Source organism: Sphaeramia orbicularis, chromosome 8, assembly GCF_902148855.1.
Source record: "Sphaeramia orbicularis chromosome 8, fSphaOr1.1, whole genome shotgun sequence".
NCBI classification, from domain to species: Eukaryota; Metazoa; Chordata; class Actinopteri; order Kurtiformes; family Apogonidae; genus Sphaeramia; species Sphaeramia orbicularis.
Window position 1 is genome coordinate 31344350 of NC_043964.1, and position 26480 is coordinate 31370829.

Below are 26480 nucleotides of genomic sequence, written 5' to 3' on the forward strand. Positions count from 1 at the left end.
ATGAATGTGCAAAAGTGCAAGTTAGAGCATCGAACTCAAAAATGACGTAATAATAACCTATAAATAATGACAACATCATTTTTTTCTGTTTGATTTAGTGTAAAAAACATTCAATTCTGAAAATATTTACATTAAGAAACTATCCTTTAACAATAAAATGTGAATAACCTGTACAAATATGAACAACCTGAAATGTCTAAAGAAAATTAAGTGGAATTTGAACAATATTCTGCCTGTTATTAAATGTTTTGTGCCTTTGTAGATCTGATCTGTAATACACATGGATAAATGATAAGTCGAAGCATAATATTGATAAAACTGTACTTATATTTCTTAAAAAAAAATTTTTTTTTCAGGTTATTCATATCCTTTTTGTTTGGATAGATTGTAAATGTAAATATTGGCGTAACTGAATGTTATTTTTTGCACTAAAACAATTTGGAGTTGTCATTATTTATTGGCTATCATGTTATTATTTTACTGGTCCGGCCCACTTTAGATCAAATTAGGCTGAATGTGGCCCCCAGAAGAAAATGAGTTTGACACCCCTGCTGTAGAGCATGGTATCCCCTCCACCTCCCCCCAGTCTAGGGGTTGCCAGACCCAGCATGAGCGTCTACTACAAGGAGGTACCGTGGCAAGCGAAGAGTCCTACACTGGTATAAATACTGGCCCGGACTCCTCACCTGGGCCTGGGTCGCAGTCTCTTCACCCAGTGGCTCTTACTGGGCAGTGAGACCATCACATTGTCATGACGTAGTAGGGAATAATAAGAGGCCTTTTAGGTTTAGTAACATCAGACATTTGTGATCAGAAATGTTCTAAGATGCAGCTCAGTGGGAACTGGCAACCTGGATGCTCAAACACTACTGACTTTGTGATGGATAGGTGATGGATGGAGCATCAGATCAAAACACAAAATGACAACTTAAACATTACTTTTGGGCTAACACTTAACTTTTCAAATGCAAATATTCTGGTTGGATAACTGATCAGTGATATCAGTATTAGAAATGAACATGATTCTTTAATATCTGGTGACTTTCAGGGCCATTTTGTTGTTACTTGGAACATAACTCTTACATCCAGCTCCTTTAACCTGTTAAACCCTGAGCCATTTGTGTCTTGTCAGAATCATTTCAGTGTAACACAAACCCATGGATTAGCTCATAACAGAAGCTTCATTTAAATAAAACCAAGTTATGATCAGAAAACAGCTAATGTAAGACAAAATTCATATCATTGTGTCATAATGCGAACTTTAATTTAGCTCTTCTTTGGATCTATTTCATGTTAGCTTAGCGCTGCAGTTTGTCACATTGGTCTGTTGTTTTATTAAATCATTCATGACTTCATGCTGGTCTCAGATTGTTAGCTTGTTTTCAATATTTGCCCATTTATATGCTTGTTGTTTGGATTATGTTCTGTTGTCCAACAATTGGTTCTTCTGATCACGTGGATGTATAACATGTGTATATTGCTGCCAGCATCGTAATGCGCTTCCATGGCAACACAGATGAAACTGTGGCTTAAGAGGCTACATTACCAAGTGCACATATGGTACTTTTTTTTTTTTTTAACTTTGTTGCTACTCACCTTCAGTAATAACCTATGCATCTGCTACATCCAGTATTATAATAAATGATAATAATAAATTAATTTACAAAGTGTTTTCCATCAAAGTCCTGCATAATGAATAGAATAGAGTAAAAACACTGTAAACAGGAGATGGTTGCAGTAAAATTATAATTAAAACAATACAACAATTACAATTATAATTAAAACAATACAATACTAATCAGGGCTTCTATTTTTGTAGTAAACATATGGGTCTTCAGCTTTGCTTTAACCCATAAAGACCCAAACATCTACTGTTTACCAAAACCATCCACTGATGTATCTGTTTAACACCTGTTGATCCATTAATCCTATCAATACATGTAAATAATTGATATAAAATTCAGTTTGTCATCTTTTCATGGTCATCAGATATGACCCATTTGGATGTTCAGAGGCTCCATAGTGAACATAGAAACACCGTCATCTTCTACAACATTGATTCACCAGTAAAACCCATGGAGTCAGATCAATGACAGTGAATGGAAACACTGGGTTTATGTTCAGTTAATGATAGATTTGACTGAAAAAAAAGACTTTTTCCTCAGTTTTCCCATCAACTGTACTCTGAGCTTTTATGAACATCTACATGATCAGTAAATTAACTGTAGGAAAATACCTGATTTTCACTGAAAAACCACAAAATACAGAAGATAATATTACAATAAATGGTGATAAATCCCTTAAGGAAGGTTAAACATATAGAAAAAATCATTTGGGAGCTGTCACAAAAGTAACACTGGGTCCTTATGGGTTAAATACCTCAGTGGAACATCCCTGCCTGAAGTCATGATGCAGACAATTCCATAGAGTTGAAAAGAAAAAGTCAGTTCGCCAACAGTCTTTTTCTGACTCATGGGGACGCACAAAAGGCTGAACCCCTGGGAGCACAATGAATTTGTAGGCACAAATGACTTCACCAAGTCAGATAAATACGAAGGTGCTATGTCACTGACAATTTTATAGGTGAGAAGCAACACCTTAAAATCAGATCTGACCTGCAGCTAGTGAACAGAGGCCAGCACTATCAAACATACTTGTTCCGGTCCAAATATGAGCTGCTGCGTGTTGAATAATTTCCAGACATTGCATACTCTTCTTTGGTAAACCAGGGCAATAAATACAGTAATCCAATGGTGATGTCACAAATGCATGGATTTGGATCTCTGCATCTTTAACTCTTTATAGGTCACTCATAAAAATACTCCTTAGTGTGTTATTGGAGGACATAACACGACTTTATGACTTTTATGACATTTTTCAAAATTATTTATTATGTAGAAAATCAAGGTCAGTGAAGTAACCATATTTGGCTCCTTACTCATAAGTGGCAAAAATAACTAAAAAAAAAAACTAGAAAAACAAATATAAGGTGAAAGGAACATGTATTTTAGAACATTAGAACATCACTTTTAGAGCATTACAACATAAGTGCTGATCCACACCTGTCAACATACACACGATCACTATGAACATCATTATTTACATTAGTACCATTACTTCATGGTACCGAATAAAGCAGGTTCACTCACTAGTCACTTTTCCACTGGACATCTGCGCAAAACTTTACTGATATTTACTAAATGTCAAAAAAAACAGAAGTGCGTAATGTCGGTTTTTCCATTAAATCACAAATGTGATGATTTGTCTATTATTATGAGATGAAATGAGAAGTCATTCCATAAACATGGCGACGAAGGTAAATATGGTGTTGATTTACATATATATTCATTATTATTATATATTACCCCTCTATCTCGTACTAAATTGAAAAATGATTGGGTTTCCTGGTGTGTCCACACATACCGTGACATGTTTCTTCTTCTTCTTCACTTGTAACATATGTCAATATCCGTTTTTTTTTTTAACCCTTTCATGCATACTGGTCACTACAGTGGACAGTTATTCAAAGCTGTTCTGTTGGATTTTCATGGGTTTTGTTGTTTTAGTTCCATATCAGCCAACACAGTGGACGCTTATGCATCATCCCATCCACTGTAATTCATACTATTAGTGTAACTTTGCTGTTTTTGATAAACCTGATTTGCAGTGACATGTTTGAGTGTTGAAGGGGTGGGATTAAATAAATTATGCTTCCTCCCACCCCTTTTCGAATGTGCAAATGAAGTCATGTATATGTATAAGTTTTGTTTTTTTGTTTTTTTTCCATGACCTCTTACTACCTGTTTTATTGCTAAGGACTAAGTAAGATTACTTTGCCTTATTGCATATTCAAAATAAACTAAACTAAAAAAATAAATGAATAATCAATTGCTTGTTATTGTTACTAAACTGCAATTACCTGTTTTTTTTTGTTTGTTTTTTTTAACAAAAAAGTTGTTTTTTTTCCATATTATTTCCATGAAGTGAGTAATGACTAGTATTAGAGTATGTTAAAATGTGAGAAAACAGCAGATTAACTGCATTAAAAAGGTTTTTAATTCATAATTTTCACGATATATCAGTAAATCCATGTTTCTTTGCTTCAAAAATCAAACGCATGGTGTCAAGCTGAAATTTTTTTGACTCCATGAAAAATGGGTTCATAAGAAAATTTTCAGTCACATTGTTTTTTTCACGCTTAAAGAGGAATAAAAACACTCATAGGTTCTCATAATTCATGCATGAAAGGGTTAATTCACCTGACTCTAGTTGCAAAAAAAGGTCTCTCTGTTGCAGTTTGTGTGATATACCATTTGCACTACACCCAAAAAAACACCAGCGCAGCGCCAGCACAAAAACTTTTAATGGAAAAATTACACTTTTGGCAAAATTGTCGTTTTTTCATTAGATAAATTTTTATGTGCAAGTTATATTTGTGCAATTTGAGGGTCAATGGAAAAGTGACTACCGTTCATGCGGAGGTGGACCTTACAGACCCTGTAGACCACATTTGACTGTTTAACTGTTGCTGTCACTGTCTTGTAATGAATGTGGAAATTACCAAAAATAACCACTCGCCCGATAAAGGGTGAAATCACAAGGCAGGTCTGATCTTAGTAATATTACTTAAATGGAAAAAGGCAACTCTCGTGACATCTTTAATATGAAGGTTGAAAGAAAGTGTCCTCTTCACACTGTCACCAAGAACATGTGAAGGTCCAGACTTACAAATGTTTGGAGTAGTTTGTAGTAGGGCTGTGCAATTAATCGAAATTCAATTACGATTTCGATTATTACACGCAACGATTACAAAAATTATGTAATCGAGAAAAAACGATTATTAATTTTGAGTTGTTTTAATTCACGCGCACGCAAGCTACCATGAGCTGCTCTGCCCCGCCCCCCTCTAAGCTACAGCTGCCTGCTAGCCGGCAGGTCCACCCCAAGAGGACAGTTGGACCTAGCGGTCTGGAAAAACGGCAGGAGAATCACAGCAGAAGTGCTTGGTAAACAAAAAAGGCAAGTCAAATTCAATTGTATGGAATCACTTTGGGTTTGATGAAGAAGACGAAGAGCAAAAACACATCACGTGCAAAAAGTGTTTGGTAGTTGTGTCCGCACCGACCGGTAACACAACAAACCTTTGTAACCATCTAAAGTTTAACCACCGCCACCTTTATCATAATCTTTATCTTATGAAAAACTAAAACGCATAAAAACAACTTCGTCCGCAATGCAATCTTCAGTCTCTGAATCTCTTTACGCTGCAACTCCCGTATTAACCTAACCCTAACCTGTATAACCCTAACGTGCGTATTCTACAGGGTGTCCCATAAGTCTCCATACATAGGAAAAATAAACGTTTCTTGACATAAACCATTTTTATTTATATAATATGCTCTATACGACTGCCATTTTGTCGAGAACACATTTCAATGCGTGTCCTCCACTGCTGAAGAACTATAAAGAAGAAATATAAAGAAATACATGTTAGAACAATGTGTTATGTCTCCTATGTATGGAGACTTATAGGACACCCTGTAGATGGCTGATGTATACAGAAGGCCTGAACTGAAACCTCACAGCACGCCACTGAATTTATTGTTTCATACTACATTGAACATACTTGAATTTATAATTTGCACTTTACGTGAGTTTTTTTTTTATTGCTACAGTTCTATGGCAAGTCTATAGCAGTTTAATTACAGTGCACTATTTGTTTACAAAAGGAAACATACTTGAATTTACAGTACACTTATTTGATTTCAAAGATTTTTTTGTTTTGTACAAAAGTGAAAATACTTTGTTTTAGTGGTTAAAAGCTTTATTTATGTTTAAAGAGTATATTTTACATTGTTTTGCAAGAAAAAAATAAACAACTTTAAGGTTAACAAATAATCGTTTTTAATAATCGTGATTTCAATTATTGCTAAAATAATCGTGATTATTTTTTTTTCTATAATCAAGCAGCCCTAGTTTGTAGTCAACTTTGTATTCTTGTGTGTACGGAGTTGCTTAGATGGAGAGAATTTTTTAAAAACAAAGAAGGCAAATACCCACTTGGAAAAACATCTACACTGAACAAAAATATAAACGCACCACTTTTGTTTTTGCTCCCATTTTTCATGAGCTGAACTCAAAGATCTAAAACTTTTTCTATGTACATAAAAGGCCTTTTTCTCTCAAATATTGTTCATAAATTTGTCTAAATCTGTGTTAGTAAGCACTTCTCCTTTGTCCTTTGCTGAGATAATCCATCCACCTCACAGGTGTGGCATATCAAGATGCTGATTAGACAGCAGGATTATTGCACAGGTGTGCCTTAGGCTGGCCACAATAAAAGGCCACTCTAAGTGCAGTTTTACTGTATTGGGTGGTCCAGGGGGGTCAGAAAACCAGTCAGTATTTGGTGTGACCACCATTTTCCTCGCACAGTCTTCTTCATGAATTCTCTGAAACAGCTTTGGAGATGGCTTATGGTAGAGAAATGAACATTCAACTCACAGGCAAAAGCTCTGGTGGAGATTCCTGAAGTCAGCATGCCAATTGCATATTCCCTCAAAACTTGTGACATCTGTGGTATTGTGCTGTGTGATAAAACTGCACATTTTGGAGTGGCCTTTTATTGTGGCCAGCCTAAGGCACACCTGTGCAAAAATCATGCTGTCTAATCAGCATCTTGATCTGCCACACCTGTGAGGTGGATGGATTATCTCAGCAAAGAAGTGTTCACTAACACAAATTTAGACAGATTTGTGAACAATATTTGAGAGAAATAAACCTTGTGTGTACACAGAAAAAGTTTTAGATCTTTGAGTTCAGCTCATGACAAATGGGAGCAAAAACAAAAGTGGTGCGTTTATATTTTTGTTCAGTGTATATTAGTGTGAACAGGACATAAAAATGCCAATTCAGTGCCTTTTTACTATAACTTTTAGTAAAGTGAAAAACTTTGTAAAGAAAGGTTAAACTCCTTAGTGTGCTCTACTTCACACCCCTGCCAGCTGGTATTTATTTATTTTTTTTGTTTTCCCTTCACGCACCTGTTCATTCGCAGTGTATGCTTTTGCCTGAGTGGGCGTCCACATTTGAATATCTTTTGCGTAGTAAGTAGTAATGTTGTAAATCCAATGAGAGTTTCATATGGACACGCTGGTGCACTTTAAGATGCACTTTTAGATACAATACAGGCCATGATACTGATCTCTGCTGTTAAACAACTGTCTATAAGGCTACTGTCAACCTCACTCGTTCTTTCTCTTATGCTCATATGTAGAATTTGAGGGGGGGGGGGGGACAAACAGAGTAAGACAGAGAGCAGGGGAAAGAGAGAGACAGCAGATCGTGTCCTCTTAGATCATTTCAGACATCAGTGGCTTGTCATATAGCAGTCCCCTCTGTCAGCCCACAGCGGATGGGGAGACACACAAGTCTTTCAGGCAGCAGTCGAAGACAATGATACAAAGCCGTCCTCACAGACAGCAGGAACATCAGATACACATGCATGCATACACACGTACACACGTACACACACTGAATACACACACCCAGTGACTCAGTGTTAAGTCAGAGATTGTTGCTTCCACACACACGGCTAGGTTGCAGAAGAAGGTCTCCCTTTAAGTTCACGTCAAAAAAGCAAGATACACACCACTGAACCCAGTAAGAAATACAGAAATAATGCACAGCACAAAAAAAGTACGAGCTCCGAGAGAGAAGACAGCAGTGGGTCACGGACAACGACAAGGAACTTTTTCAACACAGTTTGATCACATTTTATAAATTAAGATCAAACACTGAACCAACAAAACCTCTGTAAAGGCAAAAACAGATAGATTAGATTAGATTCAATTTGATTTGATTTGATTAGATTCAATTAGTGATTTGATTAGATTAGATTAGATTAGATTAGATTAGATTAGTATTAGATTAGAAGTGAATTTGATTCGATTAGTATTAGATTAGATTAGATTAGACTAGATTAGATTAGAAGTGGATTCGATTCAATTAGAGTAGATTAGTATTAGATTAGATTGGAATTAGATTTGATTCAAATAGTAATAGTATTTGATTAGATTTGATTATATTCGATTAGTAATAGTATTAGATTAAATTAGATTAGATTAGTATTAGATTAGTATTAGATTAGTGTTAGATTGGATTCAATTAGTATTAGATTACATTAGAATTAGATTAGTATTATATTAGTATTAGATTAGTATTAGATTAGAATTAGATTAGATTAAACCATAAAGACCCTTCACTACTTTTGTGTCAGTTCGCAAATGAAATTTTTCTATATATAACCTTTCTCAAGTGATTTATTACCATTTATTGTAATATCCTTTGTATTTTGCATTTTATTAATACAAATCGGGTATTTTTCTATATTTAATTTACTGATCATGAAGATGTTCATAAAAGCTCAGATTAAAGTTGAGGGTTATTGTAATAAAAAGAGAGAAAACTGAAAGAAAAAGTGATTTTTCATCTCATTTTATTTATTTATTTAGACAAGGACAATGCACAATATCCATTAACCTTAAAAAGGAGAGATGTTGTGTGCCAGGTTGTAGCACTAGTGCTAATTTCCACCTGTTGTCCCTGGGCAGGCTGATGTTATCATTAAAAAAACAGAAATTAATAAAAACTAAAACATACAAAAAACTGTAAAAAAATTTATTTCTGTAACTCCATCTACATAAAAAAATCATTTACATCCAACCATTCACTCTTATTCGTCCCACTGCAGTCTGTCCCTCACACTCTAAGCATGTTTACATCACATTACATTATAGCTACAGGTTTGGTTAGAGTAGTGTTTTTTTTTTTTCACCATGCAGGAGAATGTGTGATACTTTGTAATTGTTAGTAGTTCTGTTGGTAATGTGTTCCACTGTCGCATGGCCACACATGAGAATGCTGAATTTGTAAATGCTGTTTTGTGCCTCCTACACTCACCGCGTGCTGTTGATCGAGTAGTTCGAGATGTTTTTCTGGAACTCAAAGAGATAAACCTTTTAAAGGGAGAAGCAGCAGAACTATGGATCACCTTAAACAGGTAAATATAACTGAACATAACCCAAGCATTTCCATCCACTGTATTGATCCAACTCCATGGGTTTTACTGGTGAATCAATGTTGTAGAAGTTGACAGTGTTTCCACGGTAACTACGGAGCCTCTGAACGTCCAAATGGGTCATACCTGATGACCATGAAAAGATGACAGACTGTATTTTACACCAATTATTTACATGTATTGATAGGATTAATGGATCAACTGATATTAAATAGTTTAGATCAGTAGATAATTTTGGTCCGTGGTGGATGTTTGGATCTTTATGGGCTAATTAGATAGAACTTTATTGATCCTTTGTTCCAATAGCAGCACAACACCAAATATACACACAAGAAATACCACAAGAAAAGAGCAAAACAATAACCATAAAAAACAGTGCTGAAAAAACAAGCAAATTGCACATTGTAAAGTACTAGTAGAAACAACAAGTAGCAAGGTGGTAGTAATAATAATAATAATAATAATAATAATAATAATAATAATAATAATAATAATAATAATAGTAATTAGAAAAGCACTCAGAGAGCGCAGACCTCCGCCAAGGCAGATCAGTGCCCCCCCACCCCTCGATGTTTGTTTGTCTGTTTGTTTGTCTGTCTGTCTGTCTGTGTGCAAGATAACTCAAAAAGTTATGGACGGATTTGGATGAAAATTTCAGGAAATGTTGATACTGACACAAGGAACAAATGATTAAATTTTGGTGATCGGGGGTGGGGGGGGGCACGGGGGCCCATTGATCTGCCTTGGCGGAGGTCTGCACTCTCTTTTCTAGAAAAGCACTCGGAAAGCGCAGACCTCCGCCAAGGCAGATCAATGGGCCCCCGTGCCCCCCCCCACCCCCTGATCACCACCAAAATTTAATCATTTGTTCCTTGTGCCAGTATCAACATTCCCTGAAATTTTCATCCAAATCCGTCCATAACTTATTCAGTTATCTTGCACACAGACAGACAGGCAGACATTTAAACAAACCAACGCCGGCAAAAACATAACATAACATAGTGGTAATAATAATAATAATAATAATAATAATAATAATAATAATAATAATGTTACAGGAGCTACACAGCAACATCTCATCTTTTACAATTTTGAGGCTTTCAACATCCTATAAATGAATTACACCAACTGGCTGGAAGAGCATTCCCACTGTTCGAACAGGCATGAAATTCTCCTGTTGAATCATTATGAGGACCAATTCCAAACCCCAAGCATATTAATTTTTCTATGTTAAAAAAAATGAAGGCAGAAGATCCTGAATTTGAAGAGACTGGAGTCAGAGAAGTGTCAATTATCAGTGCAATGTTGTACCCTATTATGTGCGAATCAACATAATATCACCCTTTTTGAACACTCAATTAATAATTACGGTATCCCACTCTAATTAAATCAGTCTATTTGCAACATTTCTCTCTGTGCTTTGCTGTAAGGCAGTGAAAAATACGAGCCTCGGATTGCCTGATGCGCCCTCTCTTCCCTGACCTTGTTATTTCAATCCATTCACACACTGCCACAGAATACTGGCCTTTTTTTTCATGAGCGGTGCAGCTGCTACCATCAGTTGTTATTAAATAAACATGAAGCGGTCAGTCCATCAGTTAGCAATAACACTGAAGAAAATATGAAAACACACTTTGCACTAATGACTACGCCAACAGGCCCACTAGCACTATATGTGTATGTTTATATCACAGCCTTTAGTTATGAGCATGGGGGAACCTTTTAGGCCAGATATACTCGTACACTGCCACAATCAAAGTTCCTTTCAAATTTGAACGTTAAACATATGGCCTAAATTAATAAGAAAGAAATTCTTAGAGGGGATTTTATTTGCCCATAGCAATACAGCAGGTGTTTACGGCTTGATTGAAGTCTGTGCATGAATTTTTGGAATACCGTCCAAGCGAGAATACAAATACAAAAGCTGCCTCGTTGTACAGACTGTCCAGGTGAAACTATGCTCTCAGGACATTGGTCCAACCAGCCCAAATATGCTATTATTTAGAGATGTCTTATCTTCACACTAAAAACTGTCACATTTTGACATTTACAAATACCCAACAGGCTGGTGGAGAGCGATGAGCTTTTGCACATATTTGCGTCCTCTAAGAATGAGGATCTTTGGAGATAGTCTTAAGGGTGTTCTGACAAAATACAGATGATTCCACTGTTTCAGTGCAGGTGAAAATATAATGGCTATTCTGTTGCTAAATATTTGGTGAGATATCACCACCGGGAGCCAATGGGATCAGTTGTAAACATCAGTGGATGGGGGTGTTGACATTAGACACAGAGATATCTTAACTGTGATGGGTGATAGTACTGACATGCTCAGTGATTTTCATTACTTATAACTTAGGTTTTGATATCGACTGCATAAAGGGACAACAGAACCATGACGTCATCCACTGTCTTCCATACTTTGACTTTGTAGAGATAGAAATGACTAGATTTGGACTAAAGAGGTAGAACTGTGGGATTGCGAGGGATCAAATCCATCTTTGGGGCAACGGCTGAGCTAATGTAAAGAGTTAGCTTACTGACTGTAAAATGGAAAATATCATCAAGAACTGTGTAACGATATCATTTTTACAGTCTTGTTAATGTAACCTATAAATCACAATTGCGTGGGAGCTGTTTGTCAGGAAAAAAAATGCAATTTATTAAATAAGAAACTCAAATCTGATTCAATATTCAGTAACATTAACTCACTATTATTAAAGAGAAGGTCATAAGTCGCTTTTCCACTGATCGTCAAATTGTGCAAATATAACTTGCTCATAAATATTTACCTACTGGAAAAATTTCACCAAAAACTATCATTTTTCAATTAAAAGTTTTTGCACTGGCAAGAGGTGGCACATTTAGTATACCATGCAAAACTGCAATTCAAAGACCTTTTTCTGCAACTAGAGTCATGTGAATAAAAATAAAATGATGTTGACGGATGTTACAACAAGCAAAGAAGAAGCGTTTTAAAAGAAACATGGCACGGTATGTGTGGACACACCAGGAAACAGAATCTTTTTTGAATTTTGAATATATCTGTAAATCAACACAATATTTACATTCGTCACCATGTTTATGGCAGGACTTCTCATGTCATCTCGTAATGATAAATAAATAAATTGTGATTTAATGGAAAAACCAACATTACGCGCTTCTGTTTTATTGACAGTTAGTAAATATCGGTAAAGTTTTGCGCATACGTCCAATGGAAAAGCAACTATCTGTCTGTCTATGGGACCCAGGGTATTTTGAAGCCACTCCCAGTGCCCATTAGTGGTATTATAACTTTAAGATACATCCACATTGTCTTTATTTTAGAGTCAAAATTCTTAACGGTTGGTTTTTATGATATATAGAAGAGAAAAAAGTTAAGCTACCAGTACATATGTGCATATATATATGACAGACTGTGGAGCCATATTAAATGGGCTCTTTGTCAGCAGCAGCACCTCAAGCTGTCACTTATCTCACAAAATGATAATTTAGTTGATTTTAGATTTTAACAGGTGGTGTCGTAATGTTCTAGTCTATGCATAAAATGTTGAAGATCATCACAAAGGTTGACTGATTGCTTTGAAGCCGAAAGTTTTCTCAAAGTACTTGTTTATTCAGGAGACACTTGTCCCATGGGACTCCATTCAAGCCGAACAGCCTCTGGTCTCCCTTCAAAAACCCCGAGGCCATGGCATGTTTACACCTGCAGATTGTAATCTTTGGTCTTTACTCAGAATACATTGGCCATCCCCTGAGTGAAAATCCCAGTCTGCTCTGATTGGTCCACTGCATCTTTGACGCACTGGCTCATATGCCAAGAAAGGCACACGTAGGAATTGTGGAGCCTTTTGCATATGTGGGCAAAAATAAATTAATAAACAGTAATAACAGAGTAATAGTAAGTGCAGTTTTAGGTATCCTGTCAGCAGTTGTACAATCATCTGTCTGATCTGATGCTTTTTGAGATGTAGGGAATAAGTGTGCTGCAGCACCGTAAATGGTAGTCCCAGTTCTTTTAATACATCCATGGTTACAAGTCATAACTGCTAGCTTACTTATACATCCTCCCCGGGGGATGAAAAATGTGATAAAGCGTTTCACTGGAATCAAAATTAGGAAATCAGGATATGCTCCTGAGAGCGGGATGAGTCATCTTTTTATCATTTTATCATCTCAAATCATAGCATTTGTCATAGCTGGGCCAGAAACTGGTGTATAGGAGATGTGTAGTACAAGAAAAGTCGTATAAAAGTGAAAACTTCAATTACTGAATTTAATTGCATTTATTTCTATTGAGAGAGAGAGCGAGAGAAGTGGTGGTCAAATGAACAATAAAGTAAAAGGGGAGATGGATTAATGAGAAAAAGGTGAAATAGAAAAAAAAACATTACATTCTGATTGTTTTATAGTAGTTATGTTCTAAAATACTCACACCCACTCCTTCACAAAACGCGAAGTTCTATAGCAGGGGTGTCGAACTCATTTTAGTTCAGTTCCACATTCAGCTAAATTTGATCTGCAGTGGGCTGAACCAGTAAAATAATAACATAATAATATATGAATAATGTCAACTCTAAACTTTTCTCTATGTTTTAGAGCGAGAAAAGTAAATTTACATTATGAAAAGGTTTACATCTGCAAACTATCTTTTCAAAAGATGTGAATAACATGAACAAACTGAAAAAATAAGTGTAATTTTAACAATATTCTGTCTCAGTTTATCATTTACACATGTACATTATAACTTACAGATCACAGTGGATCTACAAACACACAAAACATTTAACAAACAGAATATTGTTAAAATTGTACTTACTTCTCTTAAAATATTCCAGGTTGTTCATATTTGTTCAGGTTATCCACATTTTTTGCAAAATTATACTTTGTTTTAGTGTAAATACATGAAAATATTTACATTTACAAAGAAAAAAAAACTTAGATTTGTCATTATTTATATGTTATTCTGATAGTATTTTACTGGTCCTGCCCACTTGAGGTTGAATTGGTCTGAATGTGGAACCTGAACTAAAAGGATTGTTAATATTTGTGTAATTTTTGCATTTCACAAATTCATCCCAAGGGCTGGACCCTTTGGTGGGCCGGATTTGGCCCCTGGGCCGCATGTTTGACACCTGTGTTCTAGAGGGAATACAGAACAGTCATCCTTTTCCTCTGTCACTTTATTTTTATATTATTCTGTCCACACATTCATTATGCTATTATTAGCTGGAGGTACAAACACACCAAACAAAGATCGACTCACAGAAACATCCCGAGCATGGAAAAACAAGAGGATGATTGAAAATACAAGCAGGGGACAGGGTCTCTGCAGGTAAATACACCACCACTGCACTGACAGTGATGAACGAGAATTAATACGAGTATAAAACTCTCTATAGTGTTTGTTTCTATATGTTACCTTTAAATAAGGCAGAGCAGGCCCAGTCATATAATTATATAGCAACAATGCTTTGCACTTTAACACACTAGATCTCTGTTCATCTCCAGTAAGCACATTTTCATTACTGTAACCATAGCAACTAAGGTCCTCTAACCTTAACAAAGTCCTTATTTTAACCCAATCCATTTTGTGCACAGATATAACCAACCCTTAACCATGGCATTTTCAGAGGTTTGTACATTTACAACTTATCCGTGGCATTTTTTTTTTTTGTGTCATTTCTCTCTGCTGTTTGTAGGTGCTCATTTCAGTGGATAAAGATGACAAACAATATAGTCATTCAGGTTGGAGGGCGACTCGCTGCACTCTTCTATATGCCTCAGTCACACAGAAGACAGAGTGTAGAGTATTCACATCACTGGTCTCTAAGGTTCACACAGGTAACGCAGTATGTGACAACAAAAACAAGAACAATGGTTTATTTTGTGATGTGGTGAATAAAAAGGCAGTCAGACAGAGGATGTGAATGCTCTGTGGTGCTTGTGTGTATGAGTAAAACTGGGGGTAAAATTAGGAATTAGAGCATGGGTAGAGAGCAGAATGTCTGCATTCAGTGTGGGTCAGTGCTCAGTGCGCAGATTCCCTTCCCGTTTCCCTCTGAGACGCCTATAAAAGAATATCTGATGTGGATGCAGTGAGTGAGGGAGAGGCCGAGAGGACAAAAAGAATGCGATATCACTGTGGTGTTCGGAGACAGTGGGTGTTATTTTATGCCAACAATCTCTACCGATTCTATTCAAAACACACAGATGTGCCCGTACAACCTGAAGAAGAAGATCAAGAGGGAGAGAGTGATGGCCAAGATGGAGGAAGCACACATGCAATTAAATAAAATTAGTTGCGGGGTTTGTTCTGCAGGCAGCACTCCACAGTTTATGGCTTATTGTCTGAGAAATTTTTACAACGGACTTAGTTACAATAAGGAAATAAGAGCATGTCAGATTTTGCCAAGCGAAACATTCTTTATTGCCTCAAAAGTACTATGAATATAGAGGAAAAAAGAGTGAAAAAGAGCACTAAAGATTATTTCTGAAACTCACAAATAAAAGTTTCCTATCTTATTTCTTTGAGTTGTCTTCCGTTATTCACAACTTTCCGACACGATTTTCAAGTAAATTTTATCTTCGGTACTGCCGAACTTCAGTCTGTCAGTATTCTCTGAAAGATCGTGGACCAAATCTGTGGAATAATCTAAAACCTGAACTTCAATCAACATCTACTTTATCATTGTTTAAAAAGGATCTGAAAAGGACTTTTATTCATGAAAAAATGTAAGGCTGTATATCACTTGATTTGTATTTGATGATTTGTAATGTGGATTACATTTTTATTGTTTTTACTTTAGTTTATTATTTCAGTTATATTGTATTTTTTAATTCTTTTTTTTTTGTGTGTATTGTTCATTTCAGGGGAGGTATTCATATTTGCGTTATTTTTTGGCTTCTAACCTCTCCTGCACAATTTTGTTACTTGTTTGAATGTTGTTGTTTTTTTCCACTGCTGTTTTTATTTTGTGCAAATAAATAAATAAATAAATAAATCTGACATGACTTTCTGTTCAGTATCGACTGTATCATAATAATACACACAATCTGGCCAAAAAGAAGTCCCACACTGTAAAAGTTCATTGCTATTGCCTTTAGCTACGATTGCATCATGCTTTCACTATGGTATAGTTTCAGTAGCCTTATGCAATGTCATAGCATTTATTTTCAGCAGTTTTTGGGAAAATATAGTTGCTGAACCTAGACCTGACCACCTGAAGCTACCTCAGATCATAACACTGCCCCCACAGGCTTGTACTGTAGGTGCTAGGCATGATGGGTATTCATTTTTATCCCATCAGTCTGGAAATGGGTCAATCTGGACTCATCAAACCAAATGACCTCTTTCCATAGTCCCACAATCTGTATGCTGTCAATCAAACTTGTGATTGTTTAAGATATGAGAAGCTGCTTGTTGCATCAGTTACAGTTAAAGAACTTGTTGTCAGCTGAAACTTAACTGTCGATTTTCACTGAAGGCATCAAAATTATGAATGAACACATGTGAAATTATGTAGTAAAAAAAAAGTGACACAACTCAAAACATGTTTTAGAGTTTAGATTCCTCAAAATAGCCACCCTTGGCTTTGCACATTCTTAGCATTCTCTCGATGAGCTTCATGAGGTAGTCACCTGAAATGTTTTCCAACAGTCTTGAAGGAGTTTCCAGTGATGCTGAGCACCTGTTGGTCATCTGTGGTCCATCCCATGTCATATAAATGAGAAGGTGAGTCCAAATTTTAACTGGTAGTGTGTAAGACGTATCTTACATTAAATGGAAGTTGAATGTGTGACTTTAGATCTTGCTCTAAAAAATGTTGGATGAACATCATAAATCATACATCATGAACCTAAAAGGAAAAGAAGAGGAAATGTAATGTTATAAGTTGTTTGCTTAATCTTTGCATTACAAGTTGTTTTGCTTGAAGAATCTTTTATTTTTGCAGCTCTAAGTTGTCATATTCTGATTTATAATTTTTAACTGTATTTGGTATCCTTATTTGTACTGAACAGTCAGTGAAAGGTTTGATTCGTGTGTGTGTGTGTGGTTTTGATGAACTCACACCTGTCTGTACTGAACTTGGAGAAAAGGTCAAATGCAACGAGAAAGATCTAATTTTACATCTTTAGAAAGTAATTGTGGTGAAGAGCATAGAGCAGAAAAACCAGAATACGAACTTAGGGATTTTTTGTGGTCAAGAAATGCTAGCCTAATTGTGCAGGTGTTAAGCAAGGACGCGCTTTCTGGAAAACTCTTTGCGGTTTAGCTGTGCAGTTGGTTTGATTGACAGGTGTCCAAGGCGCTTGTTAAACTCAAATGAACTTTATGAGCTTATGGAGTGACTGACATGTTCTGCCCGGTAACTATCATTAGCCAATAATAAGCGTATGACGAATGATGTCATTGAATAATGGGTGTCTCCAAAAGTCACTAAAGACTATAAAAAGTAATAAAGGAAACTCTTTTCTTGGGCTTTTTCTTTTTCTCTCTGTTACGAAATGTGTGTTTGATGCTAGACTAATTGATAACTGACTTTTTTCTTTTTGTAACTTTGTCTATTTTTGCCTGAAGCAATAAATCAAGGTACTGTTTTAACTTTTTAAAGCCTCAACCCTTCTTTTTGGTGAATTGTTCATTTCTCCTGGTTTGATCCTTCCATCCGAAACATAACTGGTGAGTTAATTTAAATTACGAGACCCCCCCCTCTGGTAAGCAGCCTAAGTGGAGTAGTCCAGAGCCACCGTTGGTCCAAAAATCTCCAGAACATGCAGCTTTTTGTCCTAGATAACCAGAGATTTTTAGTACCAAAGTGGTTTAAAGATAAAGAAACTGGGTCAGTAGTTCATTAACCGAAATAAATTGTGGTTTTTGAGATTTACTGCTTGCTGCATGTTTACAAGTTTACATTTACAAGATTGCAACTCCCATCTCTGGGCTTTTTGGCAGAGAAATACATTTAAAGTATAAACAACAATAATGTAAAAATAGCATCAACAATAGTATAAATAAACAATATATAAGCCGATTCTCGTCTACCATACACACTCACATACGTTCACACACTCAAAGAAAAAAAAAAAAAAAAGTCGACATACATTTTAGAAGTGACATTTTTGTTTTATTTCCAGCTGCTTCTTAGCCTTTGGTGTGAATGTTTTGACATGTGTTACCAGTTTTATGTGTGTTTCAGATGTGACTGCCCTTTATCAAGAAAGCGGACTGGTTCTACTGGTCTAAACCAGACTCTTAAAGTGGTTTTGTCCAAGCAAAGTGGTGAGCTAATGCTAACGCTCTAGCTTAATAAACAAAACAGTCAACTTCATCAAGCATTGCCATACAAAATAATTTTAACTTCAACTACATTCAAGCTTTTTGTCAGGAAAAGAAATAGTTCTATAAGTTCTATTCAAGAAACATCAACTTAGCAGGTGAGAGATGTCTTTTCCTGTTCTTTTCACAGGTGACTCAAATAGTTTTTTAGTTTTTGCCACTATTAAAAAAAAAAAACAGGTATATACGGGTTAATTCTCCTGTCAGTGTCCCTGATCACGGTGCTGATGAAGGTCTAAAGTTGATCCTGAGCACCGTCAATGTCTGCTCAATGATACTAAAGTGCGCTATGTGCTAATGCTATGTGCTGTGTGCGTATTAGGATGGGTAAAATGCAGACACCAAATTTCCCTACAGGGATAAAAAAAAAAAAATTAAAAAAAAAGAAAGCGAGTAACCCTTTAACCTTTAACTTTTAATTAAAGCTGAATAAAGTCAAATCTTATATTTATCCTGATATCAGACTAACAGGAAAAATTCAAAGATGGAGCATCAGATCACTTTGCATGTTCAGTAAAGTGCAGTATTAGTCTATGGAACAAAGGGCTTTTTGGAACCAGCTCAAGTTCTATTTCAACTTTAACCCATAAAGACCCAAACATCCATTGGCAACCAAAAGCATCTACTGATATGTTTAATACCCGTTGATTCACTAATTCTGTCAATACATGTAAATAATTGGTTAAAATGCAGTTTTTCATCTTTTTTTTTTAATTCAAATTTTTATTCAAAACAGTCTCATAACATATTACACAGGACATCATTGGTACAAAGTACACTGTTCTCTCTCTCTCTTTTTTTTTAAATTAATTAATTAATTAATTAATTATTTTTTTTAAAGGAAAAAGCATGTCAATATTGTTCACTGAAAGGAAGAAAAAGACAGAAAAAAAAGAAGGTAATTTGTGGATCTTTGTTGTATGAATATTGTCATAAATATAGACTTTGCAGTGCGATACATAACAGAGGAGCAATTTGTGAAGATCAGTGCTTTTCATGGTCATCCTACTTTGTAAAACAATAACATGAATAGTGCTATAGATTCTATATGCAAACTAGAAGCACTCGGAGAGCGCAGACCTCCGCCAAGGCTGATCAGTGGCCCCCCCCGTGGGCCCCCCCACGCCAAGGAGGTTATGTTTTTGCCAGGGTTTGTTTGTCTGTCTGTTTGTTTGTCTCTCCATTAGTGTGCAACATAACTCAAAAAGTTATGGACAGATTTGGATGAAATTTTCTGGTCTGCGCCCCCCCCCGTGGGCCCCCCCCACCCCCGATCACCACCAAAATTTAATCATTTCTTCCTTATCCCATTTCCAACAAACCCTGAAAATTTCATCCAAATCTGTCCATAACTTTTTGAGTTATGTTGCACACTAACGGACAGACAAACAAACAGACAAACAAACAAACAAACCCTGGCAAAAACATAACCTCCTTGGCGGAGGTAATGATGATAAATCACTTATGAAAGGTTAAATAGAGAGAAAAATTCATTCGGGAACTGCCACAAAATTTGCACTGGGTCTTTATGAGTTAAGATATTTGTGCATTCATTGGCTTATTTTGATCCTGAGGTCCTTTCCCCTTGATTTTCAGACAGATTTGACCTTCATCACTAGTCGCTTTTCCATTGGACATCTTGTGCAAAACTTTACTGATATTTACTAAATGTCGAAAAAGCAGGAAAAAAAAACAGCGAGTAATGTCGTTTTTTTTTCCATTAAATCACAAATGCGATGATTTGTTTATTTATTATCGTGTGATGACATGAGAAGTCATTCCATAAACATGGCGACGAGCGTAAATATAGTATTGATTTACAGATATATTTATTATTATTATATATAACCCCTCTATCCTGTACTAAATTTAAAAATGATTGGGTTTCCTGGTGTGTCCACACATACCGCAACATGTTGCTTCTTCTTCTTCACATGTTGTAACGTACGTCAATATCCGTTTTTTTTAATTCGCCTGACTCTAGTTGCGAAAAAAATAGTATTTCCATTGCAGTTTTCTGTGATGTACTATACCTGAAAAAGCACCTCTTGCCAGCGCAAAAAGTTTTAATCGAAAAATGAGACTTTGGCGAAATTGTCATTTTTCCATTAGGTACATTTTTATGTGCAAGTTATAGTTGCGCAGTTTGAGTGACTAATGAAGCTGTAATGACTTCTTGTCATTCTGAACATCCTTCACAGAGAATGTGAAGTTTACGATGATCACTGTCTCCACTGTTTTCAGACAGAACTATGCAGTGCATAGGACGCTGCAAGTTACAAAACTAGTTGTGTAGTATTTTAAAGTCAGAAAGAGAAATGCAAACCCCTGGACAATCACTGTGATAAGTGGACTTGATAATCAGAGAGCTCATTTTGGAAAATTACAACTACTGTGACATGATAAAAACTGTGGGAGGAGGGATTGTGTGAAAGTTCTTCTGTATATCAGTGGCTGAACATCTTCACTGAAGAGATCTCAAGCTGTCCTCTCATACTCAAATGGGATCTTAAATATCATTAGAGTATGTGTGGAAGACACTGATTTGGTTAAAAATTCATCAGCTAAATGTTGAAATCAATTTTCAAAGAGATGGGAAAGCAGTGAAGCACAGCTAGATATGTGAAATTAGGATCTTAGAAATAAAACCCTGATAATTACTTATAGATGCAGCTCTTAGACTAGGCATTTGGTTAAGTATGATTTATAACACTAACCTGTTTTTATTCACTTATTTATATTATGTGTTATTTTGCATTTACTGTTTATAGGCATTGATTATTTTATTGATTATATTTTTCTATTTTCTTTTTTTATTGTTTTTTATCTTCTTTTATGTACGTATTTGTCATTTCAGTTTATTTTATCTCTCCTCTAAAGTTGGTTCCCTATTAAAAGATGCTATACAGATAAACCCATGTATCACAGAAGTGAAAATTGATTTTACCATTTGCCAGAGACAAAAAGTCTTCACTTGCAGGTTGCTATGTTGGACAGCCAGACACTTCAGACTGAAATTCTAATCATACATATTGTTGCTTCAAAATTACAATTGTAGAGTCTAAATAGACATTTCAAGGGTTTTTAGAGAAGAATGGCAGCTCAGAAAGAGGAATGTATAAAAAAAAAGTTCCACAGATTCAGCCAGCCAGAGGCATTGTGATCCACAGCTCTTAGCCATTACAATTCTAATACCGAGTTCATGAACATACATTCAAAAATTGTTGCACAAAGACTAATATTCTGTTACTTATTGTCAAACTCCCAAAAGAGGAATTTGAGAGCAATTTAATTTTGTTCATGAATGGATTTCAAGGTTTTCAGGTTCACTTACTACAACACTGAAAGTTTGTAAAACTCAGGAAATATGGACCTCAAAAAACATTTTTTAAGGAAAATGAACAACATTAAATCACCTAAATTCCCTTTTACATTTTTCATCACAAAAACTGCACAACTCTGCCTTCACAACACAGCTCCTTAATTGTGCATATTTTCACATAGCCTTTAACTAATTGGTCAGTGTCTGTGCACAGCTTCTGGCTCATATCTGCTGAGACAAATTAACAAGTGGGGGCACATCTGTGCCTAGTTTTATCATCTCAGTTCTGGAATACATTCCGCTCCATTTGTCTCACATGGAACAGCTGTCTTAAATCCGGGTGTTGCCAAATCCTCTCCCAGCCAGAGAAAGCTGGATGAAACGATAGAATAGGAAATAGGGGGGAGAACGAAAAGAAGGGAAGAGGTTGAGTCAGCGGACACACAAAGAAGTGGCAAGAGTCCTTCAGGGGACAGAAGCGACTGTGACAACTTTCAGAGAGACATCACGCTAATGATCACCACTTAGTGTGATGGAATGGAGCTATTTGAGAAGTCCTGTGAAGGAAAGGGCTGGAAGCGGAAGTCTGTGGTGAAGCAAAGCAAAATTAAGACCTTTTTTTTTTTTTTTTTTTTTTAAAACTAAGGTAAATTAAAACTGTATTCACTGATTTTCTTATTTGCTCTGATCATGAAGAAATAATTGGCTGAGTTGCGTGTCTCTACATGTGCGCCGTCTTCCATCCACTGACAGGTTTTGAACTCTTGGTGCTACTGGGTGACTCGGGTATTTGAAAGACTGGAGAGAGAAGTTCTACATATCAGCACTTTGCTGCTAACTAAACTATAGCATACTGCAGCAAGTCACTGTGAGATCTGACTAAATAACTGTGCAAGTCAGAAAATGTGACATTTTTACTCAGAAACAAAGATTCTCTAAGTTTCTGAGAGAATGAGCTGAAACCTCTACTGAGTGCCTGAGTACAGACAGCGAAAAATACGACTATATTTTTTAGAATCAAATTAAACTCAGGAAAATATAGGTCTCATGAGTATCTATGTCTCTGGCTTTTCACATTTATGTCAAATTTCTATAATATCTAAAAAATATATATATTTGGTAATATATGTTTAAACAAAACACCATCAAAACAAACATCGATCATAGCGAAGACAACCGTCATTACTAAAACTATCATCCATATGAAAAACCAATATCAAAAACACAAATGCACTATTAAATCTCAGGCAGATGGAGGAACAGTGCAGAAGTTTCACCCACAGGTGCACACTTTAAATCAGAAATCAGTCAAATTAAAGTAGATACGCCACCTGGAAACACTGCTGTTCTTCTCCTGTTTTAACATACTGCTCATTTTAATCTTGCACTGCATTATTTATTCATTATTTATTAGTAGGTTTTACTGTTATCACCAGGTTTTACTGCTATTATTTTAATATAGGACTAATTTTTATAGGGATTTTTACTTTACGATGTACATTGCGGGTCCTGAGTACTGATTTCGTTTCATGTATATATATGTAATGACAAGAAATTGAACCTTGAACCTTGATCTATGCAGAGCAGTGAGGCATTCACTGTACATCTGTTGCTGAGTTTTTCTCATAATCATATTCATTCAGAGCCACCGGTTTGACACCTGTAGCCTGCACACTGGCTAATTCTGCTACAACACATGAACAGGTATCTGACCTTGAAACAGGTGCCTTTATATGTATTTCCTGTGTAGTAATGCATAATAAACTGGACAGATGCAAAAACTCATCTAGGTCCAGATGGTGGTGGCAAATATGTGTGAAAGTCATGCATAGGCCAGACATTAAACTGGTAACAACAGGATATGACTGACATTAGCATTACCATTTACAGAAAAGATATCAAAGTGCAAACATGAACAGAAGTATGTGACATATGACTTCATGTACTGAGGATGAAAAATAAGTCTGCCTTCAGGGTGTCATATAGTGAATCGCTAGCGTACAAGATACCCATAAATACAGTTATTATTTCAGTTTCCACTCCTATTTAAAATAATCACCCACATCGTGTTCCCTCAGTTTACTCAGAGTAATACGATGAGTGCAGAGATGAAAATACGTGCATATTCAAAGAAAGAAAAACTTATGTTCACGTTGTATTTACCATACGTTTGGTTCATCTGAATTCTGTAAAAGTGGATCGAGACTTAATGATTAGAGGGAAATGAGGGTCCAAAGACTAGATGAATTGACAATCACCAGTACAGTTAGTTCCACTTTAATGCCACAGTTGTCAACTTGATGACCAAGCACTGACAGAAGTGCTATAATCATGTTTATACTGCAGTTTACTCGATCAGCACTGACAGCGGCTTCAGGGTGACAATGATAAGACAATCACACTGCTGTTATACCTCAATATTTTTTTTACCTAATTGTCTGTGCATTCTCCATCCTAATATCTGCGTCCTGTTTAGATTTTAGTCGATATAAACTGTCTGCCATGTGAAAACAGGTCCATGATTTTTCTGATTATACGCTGGTACATTTGCTTTCATTCTTAACCTGCTGTTGACTGTGACTGAACCCCAGCCACTCATCTTCAGCAATATTTATCCTCTGAAAACACCAAACACTGCTGTGTCAACAACAAGCCAGAGGGGGTAAATGCTGGAAATTTTGAGCAGCGTATTAGACCTACATTACAATCACATTAACCCATAAAAATGAGATGTTTATCCAAAATCCTGATATATTCTGGAGCACTGATGATGACAAAATGAAATGTTTTGTTTTAGTTCAAATGTATATAAATTAGCATCATTTGTTTGTAAAGCCCGGAAAAAATTGCAGATGTGTTTGTTTAAATAGGTTAGTACATTGTCTTGTTTATTTTGTGCTGTTGTCTGGTATTTGGTCTTTGGTTTATATTTTTGGTGTCTTATAAGCCCATGTAAGGGCTGGGCATATTCTTATGTAGGACACAATAATAAAAATTCATTCATTCATTCATTCATTCATAAAGACCCAAACAGCAAGTGGTAACCAAAACCATCTACTGATCTAAAATATTTAATACCTGTAGAACCACTAATCCTACCAATAAATGTAAATAATTGGTGTAAAATGCAGTTTGTCATCTTGTCATGGTCATCAGATATGACCCATTTGGACGTTCAGAGGCTCTGCAGTGAACATGGAAACACTAGTCGCTTTTCCATTGACCCTCAAATTGCCCATAAAAATTTGCCAAATGAAAAAATGACAATTTCGCTAAAAATCTAATTTTTCAGTGAAAAGTTTTTGTGCAGGCAAGAGGTTGTTTTTCGGCAAAACTGCAATGGAAAGACCTTTTTCCACAGCTAGAGTCACATGAACAAAAAAAAAGGATGTTGACAGATGTTAAAACAAGCGAAGAAGAAAGAGTTTTAAAAGAAATAGTGCGGTATGTGTGGACACATCAGGAAACCGAATCATTTTTCAATTTAGTATGGGATAGAGGGGTAATGTATAATAATGAATATCTGTAAATCAATGTGATATTTATGTTCATCGCCATGTTTATGGAAGGACTTCTCCTGTCATCATGTGATAATAAATAAACAAATCATTGCATTTGTGATTTAATGGAAAAACTGACATTGAGGACTTCTGTTTTTTTGACATTTAGTAAATATTGGTCAAGTTTTGCACAGATGTCCAATGGAAAAGCCACTATAGTCATCTTCTACAACATTGATTCACCAGTAAAACCCATGGAGTTTGATCAGTGACAGTGGATGGAGACACTGGGTTTATGTTCAGTTAATGACATCTGAGTTGAAAAAGTCACTTTTTCTTCAGTTTTCTCCGCTTTTGATATAATAACCTTCAACTTTAATCTGAGCTTTTATGTCGTTAAATATAGGAAAATATATGATTTTCATTGAAAAATTGCAGAATACAGAGGATAATATTATAATAAATGGTGCTAGATCATTTAAGAAAGGTGAAATCTAATGAAAAATTCATCTGGGAACTCTCACAACAGTAGCTTTGGGTCTTTATGGGTTAAATGAGATGCAAGCACCTCCAACTGAGGAGCACCACATTTTAGTCCTAATATTAATGTCCACAAAAATAGGTTTTATTGCAACTTCTCACCATATGGAATATACCCCGAATGAAACGAGAGATGAACTCACAACAAACTAATTTAAGTGTAACTTGCATTTTTTTGTTTGTTTGTTTTGTTTTGTTTTGTATGCATGATATTTAATGATAGCACATAATACATAAATATCTGATATTGTTTTTTATGTTATAAAGCATAAATACACAAGCTCAGAGCTTAACTATTTGATGAATAACCAAATTAAATCACACAGAAGAATTATCTCTCTGAGCTAAGATTCTGTGTGAGATACCAAACAAACAAACAAGATTGTAAATACTTCTTAATTTATGAATTTAGTCTCAGCTGCTAACATTTGTCTTAATACTGTACTGCTATTCATATTTTCTCTTTAATATAAATCAGTGTCTCACTTAAAAGAATAAGAAAAATCACTTCTCACTTCATGTCATGTCTACTGCACCTACCAGTGAATTAAGCAGTAAACACTTCACTATATGGGATGTGTTTTACAGTAAAATATTCCTTTTAATTTATTTTTACCTCCGCCAAGGAGGTTATGTTTTCATCAGGGTTTATCTGTCTGTCTGTCTGTTTGTTTGTCTGTTAACAAGATAACTCAAAAA